The sequence below is a fragment of the Myxocyprinus asiaticus genome, chromosome 25, assembly GCF_019703515.2.
Source record: "Myxocyprinus asiaticus isolate MX2 ecotype Aquarium Trade chromosome 25, UBuf_Myxa_2, whole genome shotgun sequence".
Lineage (NCBI taxonomy): Eukaryota > Metazoa > Chordata > Actinopteri > Cypriniformes > Catostomidae > Myxocyprinus > Myxocyprinus asiaticus.
This window is the reverse complement of record NC_059368.1, coordinates 40,116,666-40,123,868: the sequence shown is the minus strand read 5'-3', so window position 1 is coordinate 40,123,868 and position 7,203 is coordinate 40,116,666. Positions and strand designations below refer to the sequence as shown.

At 38.6% G+C, this 7,203-nt stretch overlaps 1 long non-coding RNA gene across 2 annotated transcripts; it reads right to left on the bottom strand.

Annotated features, from left to right (window-relative positions):
* Positions 1 to 2,406: 2,406 nt before the first annotated feature.
* LOC127415897 (uncharacterized) lies at positions 2,407 to 6,556 on the bottom strand. 2 transcript variants are annotated; one of them, XR_007893015.1, is made up of 3 exons: positions 6,420 to 6,556; positions 6,246 to 6,283; positions 2,407 to 3,954 (listed from the first exon to the last, which is right to left on the bottom strand). It is a non-coding gene; the product is annotated as an uncharacterized LOC127415897 (long non-coding RNA). The 2 variants fall into 2 exon arrangements; XR_007893014.1 differs by lacking the exon at positions 2,407 to 3,954 and adding an exon at positions 4,508 to 4,614.
* Positions 6,557 to 7,203: the final 647 nt, after the last annotated feature.

Here is a 7,203-nt window from a genome sequence, read left to right as displayed (position 1 = left end):
ATTGATGTAAACATCATTGGTTCTGTCCTAAACATTTGCTGCTTACAGCAATATATTTTGAGGCCCTAAGCATGCAAACCCCCCCCAGTTGGCTAATGTGGGGTTTAATGATGACCTCTAAAAATAAGCCTCTAAAATATAATTTGACTCTCGATGGATGTACTGTTACATCATCTTCTACAGTGAAGAACCTGGGTGTTATATTTGATACCAACCTGTCCTTTGAAAATCAAATTTCCAATGTTTGTAGAACAGCATTCTTCCACCTCAGAAATATTGCTAAGTTACAACACACACACTGTTGCTGATGCCGAAAAATTGAATGACATCTACACTAGATGCCACTGTTGGGCCCTTGAGCAAGGCCCTTGACCCTATCTGCTCCAGGGGCACTGTATCATGGCTGACCCTGCACTCTGACCCCAGCTTAGCTGGGATATGTGAAAAAAAGAATTTCACTGTATATGTGCAAAATGTATAATGTGTGATAAATAATAATAATAAAAAAAAAATATATTATTCTATTTTTCATATCCCGAGATTACCAGAGCCGGCCAGATCCAGCTCTGTTCCTAATTGTTGTCGGACTCCACTGATATGTGTCTCTGAGTGATTACGACTAAATGCAACTGGTGCTAGCCAGACATCACTCCAGTCTTTTACAATGGACTTCAGAGGATGAACTGATGCCAACTCCAGTTGTAAGACATCGGATACTTCATAAGCCACTGCCTGAACATTGGATTTAGGATGGACCCCATGAACCTCACCGAAATGATCTGTCGGATGAACTGCGATGCACCTCATTGATCTCTGCCTGCATCACTTTGGTCTATTGATGGACTACACTCTTGAAATGGAATACATAGACTATCATTTAATTGCCAACAAAAGCCTTCATCAGCCAACTAACAAAGGACAAAGCATCTATGTGAACTTCTGCAGTTAATCCAGGATGGACTTCAAAGACATTAGTCATTAATCTTACAGTTCATAAATTTTTTTTTTTAACTTAACACTTACTTAGTTTACTAATCTTAAACCATGGCCTGCACTGCACATAAATAACTAATATTGGCACTATATACATGCTGGTTAGCCAGAGGGGAACTGGACCCCACAGTGAACCTGGTTTCTCCCAAGGTTATTTTTCTCCATCAACCAACATCTTATGGAGGTTTGTGTTCCTTGCCACAGTCACCTTCAGCTTGCTCATAGGGGTTCTAAATAAAATTATTATTTAATTCTTTAATTTTTATACACAATTTTCAATCATATTTAATCAAACTACGCAATGATCACTTTAAGACTTTATAGATATTACAGTTTAATTTTTATTTATTTTTTAATGCATGATTTTCTGTAAAGCTGCTTTGAAATGATGTGTATGGTGAAAAGTGCTATACAAATAAAAAATGACGACTTGACAAGTTATAGCAGATCAGTGAGCAAGACGCCCAAACAGCGCCATGTCACACTTAACTTTGACCTCTAGACACACAGAGTCCTTTAGCTAGCCCCATTATCCCCTTAGAGAACACACACGCTGCCCCATATGACTGAAAGCACCCTTCTGTCTTTAATCCATTGTGGAGATCTTCCTATAGATTAATATATTTGATTTTACAGGCTAATCCAGTTTAGTGGGTGATCGTCCACTGGTCTGGTGAGCACATGTGCAGTGGTGCTGGAGCATGCATTTAGTGGAATAACCTCAAGCACATCTTGACTGTTTTATGATCTGATGGCCAGTGGCTAAACCAAAATATAAAACAGCAAATGTAAATAATCGGGATGCAAGACAACTCAGTTTCGCAGTTGGAGAAAACTCCACCACATGAGGGAGTTTTTTCAACAACTATGGGCACTTTTGGTGTTGTGGACTTTTATAACAAAAAAACCTTAAAAATCTTAAAACACAATTTTAACAAATTTGTAATTATTTATTTTATTTTTGTTCACTAACAATGTTCTATGATAGTTAGACAGTTATGACAGTCATGAACTTTTCCACCACATTTTACAAGTTTTAGTGTGACCTTTCATAATAAACTTGTTTTTGTAGTCAGTGTTGTAGAGACAATCTAGCATCTTATCTAAAAGAAACTAAAGTGTCAAACGAGGCTAATTTCATCTAATGTATGATTTTTGTGGACTGATCGTGACAGCAAATCTGATGTGATACATGGCAGTACAATACGCTACAATCGCCTGTGGCCATATGGGATAACTGTGCATATTATCGTGATATCTTTTATCCAACAATGTGCAAGATTGTGTGTCACAGATAATGCATGCAGCAGTTTTCCTAATGAAATTATTAAGTCATAACATTGTAGAGACATTCAGTGAGACAAAAGATAACAGGAAAAGTCTTTTTAGACATCACTTTATTGGAGTCGCTCTGCCAGTAGCTATAGACCATGCCGAACATAATAACATTTGCATGTACAGTATATATAAATCAGAAGCAGTATTAGAATTCATAGTATATCTTTCTGTAGTTTCAGAATCAGTTGATATATCATGGGATGTATGTGTGTGAGAACTTCCTGAATTTTATCTCTATATGTGGACAATTGCTCCCTTCAAGTATTGTCAGAATTATTGTATTTACGAGACGAAACCATAATGTCATAATATCCACTGGGAAACTCAAGATTTTCTTTAAGCCCTGATTTTCATTGTTGATGGTTAATCAGAATAGTGCCAGAAGCCAATTGTGAATGTTGACTGAACAATTTAGTTTGTAGTGTACTTATTTCTTGTAGGCTACTGTTGGTGAAGAATAGTGATAAAGCTAGCCGATTTTCAGGCAACTGGTAGTGTGACAAACCTGCATTTACTATAAGTTTCTGAGGCAGCACAACAATGCTCAAATACATAGATAAAGAATCAGTTATGAAACTAATGTGCATCATTTGCTCTTTATTTCCCTTTCGTAGGAACTCTACACTGCGTGTTGGCACAATGGGTACACATCAGTGATCACATGGTCTGATGCCCTTATACAGTCACGCCAATTCAGTGGCTGATGGCGCTTAAGTGATGCCCATAAGGAGCTAAATCATGGGCTCCTTATAAGCGCCAGCCCACAGTGCCACCCCTCAGATTTTCTTCAGTGCATGCGTTTGTCTAAGCCTGTGAAGTTTCCAGTGACTCAAGTCGAAGCAAGGATTGATTTTCTCCCTTTTTGAGTGGCAACATGTAAGGATGTCATTGAAAACAGTGTAACTTCAGAACAATTTCATATGCGGCTCTCTGCATTGCAAAGGACTGACCGGGACAATGGCGCTTCATCGAGGCTCGCATTTTCTCTCCACAAGACGCTATCCCCAGTTGTTCCAGTTCTTTGGCCTCTTAATATGGAGCTCTGTGAGCTTAAAGCAGTTTGGGATTTCGGCTCTTTGCTTGAGAAGATGGAGTGCGAATGGACACAGGAATCCCCTGAGTCAACCTAGACAAGAGCGTCCTGTTACCAAGACAACAGACTTTGTTTCTAGGTGTGGTGCTGGACTCGCTGGTGATTTGGGCATGCCTGTCTCCAGCTCACGTTCAGTCATTACGCCAGTGTCTAGCGATGTTCAGAGTGGGGCGTGTTATCCCTGCGAGAACATTTCACAGGCTGTTGGGGCTTTTCCGCTGTCATTCCCCTGGGCATGTTGCATGCAAGACCTTTTCAGTGCTGGATGAAAATCAGATGGTGGTGGCATGGCATGCCCTGATGATCAATCTTTTGTGTATGGATGTTGTGCCAGGGTTATCAGTTGTTGTGTTGAGACCTCGTTTGGCCTTGCGTCCACCCAAGGAATTGGCGCAATTGTATAAGGGCTTCAGACCACGTGATCACTGACGTGTTCCCATTGCGGCATCACGCTGTGTGGAGTTCTCACTCAGGGAACCAAGGTTACATACGTAACCAAGACATTTGTTGCATTAGCGTTTTAAAGCTTCCTGTTTTGTTAGAAAGTGAAAAAGAGAAAAAAACAATTAAAAAATGCCCATTGTCCATTTTTTTTTCCCAACCAAAATAACTTTACCCACTTTACATTGCAATGACAACATCCAGGCTAGTAAGTTGGAACTTCAAAGGAGGAGTTAAAGGGATAGTTCATCCAAACTTAATGGGATAATTCATGCAAAAAAATAAAAATAATAAAAAAACATTGGGTGAACTATCCCTTTAAAGGCAGAAAATGACCTCAAAACTAATGCTAATGCTAATGCTAAATGCTAATGTTGCTAATGCTAAAATCTTAACATTTTATTTGTAATAGTACATTGACATACTATTACAAAAACCTTTTTACTATACCATACATAGTATCAGATGGTAAAACCATGCTACTTTGATAAATACCATGACTACAAAATTACCATGGTATTTACATGAAAACTCCAAGGTACCTCTAAGAATAAAATGAAATCACCTGTCCAAAAAAATAATACATAAATAAAATAAATTATAATAATAATAAAAAACATTAAGAAAACAAGGTACTTCTTAGTTCTGTTAGTGTAATATGGTGTGATCTAACTGGAGTTCTCTCATCTCAGCTTTGAATGTTGCATCTGGGTCTGTAGGCTCATGCAGAGATGTCTGTGGTTTAGTGCCTTGGAGAGGAGAGAACGACTCTTAATAAACAAACTAATGGGTCCCATACGCAAGCCCTCACTTCTCTATTTTTATTTCTCTCTGAGTACAGGCAGCAACAATGCATTCAGAGCAACACAATTATAGAGAAAGGCAAAGAAAGAGAAACCAAAAATTAACTGGCGTCAGTGTTTATAGCTAAAGTTTGTTTAAGGGCGATGGCTTTCATAACTGGGCCCAGACCTTTCAAAATAATTTTATAAATTATAGACATGAGATACCACCAGTGGTGGAAATGGCTGAGATTCACTGTGGGGACTTTTTTTGGCTTGTTCACCGAGGATGAATTAAATTGATTGAAAATAATTGAAAATTTACAATAAAGGCATATATTTTACAATTGACTATTTCTTTTCAAATAAATGATGTATTCTTCAAACTTACTGTTCATTCAAGAATCCTCTACTTGCAGCAATGCAACCGGTTTGGCATATACTGTTAATTAAAGTTGCTAGTTTAGGACCTGTGAGGAGTCTTTTTCTCAAATTAGAGACTCTAGTGTACTTGTATTCTTGTTGTTGTGCATCTGGGTTGTCCACTTCTCTCTCTGACCTGGTTAGATCAAGTTTGTTTTATTCTTTCAAAACAGAAGTGCATGGAATAACCTTCATCTCTCAAAAGAACAATATATTGATGAATTTGAGGAGAAATGTTTCTTTTTTGTTATTTTTAAAACTGAAATTTGGCTTGCAAGTCTAAAGTAACTTTACTGTAAATTAACTAAAAACATGCAATACCTCAGCTGGAAAATTCTGCATATCGCTGCCCCCTTCGGCATATCGCGGCACCTTTTTGTGGCCCGTTCTGCATAACACGGCGGCCCATTTCAGCTTATTGCGACCCATTCGGACCTGTTTCGCGTCCGGCCCTTCGGGAAAAGTCCCGGTTCTTCCGATGGCCTATCCGCCCCTGAATTACACAAACACTTATGTACTTATGGATGGTATTCTGAGCAAAGAAACCAGTATATGTATGCCTTCTTTTGGTGCGTGGATTTGTGAATTGAGCGCGTGTGGATCTGTTGCCCATGGATTATCGTGTGCATCTGTCGATCTGTTGCGTGAATGTGTTGTGGCCACTCATGATAGTCAACATTGCGCAACCACAGATGCAGAAGATCTCACGCATTTTTGTACATAACCCTCAAAGCTTTCGTAGGCTATTTAGTAGAGAAAAGATAGAAATACCCTTTATTCCCCTAACAAAATTAGCCAGCTTGAACGGGACCCACGTTACTCCCAATTTCCAGCCCTGGATACCACCCAGCCACTTGTGTCAGCCATAAAACATATGAATAATTTTGTTCTTTAGAAAACAGGGTCTGAGACATTGATGGTTTTAAGTGGTCAAATTATAAATGCAATCCACTGATTTCACTTGGATAATACTGCTTTTCCTCTGGCAGATTATTATTATTTCTCAATTTGTGTTGCTATAACTTTTTAATCTTATAGTAAAAACTCACTAAACCTTGCATGCTTAAAGGGTCTTTGGCTAACTGCATTTTGTGTAATTTTGTATAGTTGCTTAGGAACAATCAGTTAAAGGAACAATTCACACAAAAATTTAAATTCCTTAATTATTTACTCACCCTCATTGTTGTTTTAAACCTGTATGACTTTCTCTTTTCTGCAGAACACAAAAGGAGATATTATAAAGAATGTTATTTTCTCTGATTTCAGCACACTAGCAGTGGATAGTGTCTCACTTTAAAACTTACAAAACATCCAACATGTCATATTACTTTGTGTACAGACTCACTTACCTGAATCTCCAGCGTTAAATGCCATCATGATTCCTCTCCAGCGACTCTTCTACTCCAAACGTTTCCTCTCCAGCTAATCCAGTGTCCATCTCCTCAACGCAAGCTTTGTTGTTGCAAACCCTCCACCTCAAGGAAAGTCACCATCTCTATCAGCATTAGTCTTCATCACGGTAACTATCACTACTGCAACCCAGTACTGTCACGTCAACACTTACCTGCTGTCTTTGTTTGTGTGCCAATAAATACCTGCTTGGGTTCAAACATCATCCTCGAGTCTGAGTATACGTTACACCGTGCCTGTAATGATAACCATGTCTTTGCGCACACTCACAATGAGAAAAAAGTGCTTCACAGCAGGACGCTGCTTGCAGTTGCTTATGCAACTGAAAACATTTTTTGGAGTGTTTATGTGCGGCCGCTCCGATAACCTTTATGTTGTAATGATGCATGCACGTTACTTTGAACTTATATTTATTCAGTTATTGAACAAGATAAGAGATTTACAATTCATTTCATACTGTTCTTTAACGCATACCTGTTAATTGTTGCCCATGTAAATGAGAAAGAATTAAGTAGCTTTCTTCTGGTCGGTCGATGTAACAGAAACGAATAAAAAGGAAAGAGCATAAGCAGATAATGTTCAATTTCAATACACATAACGAGAGTACAAGTTGTTTTGACTCATGTGATGTGTGTCCAAACAAAGCTGATTTCCACACAATCCATTTGCATTGATCAGCGTCAACTTCAGGGGTGGCATGCACCAAATTTTTTTGAGGGGGCA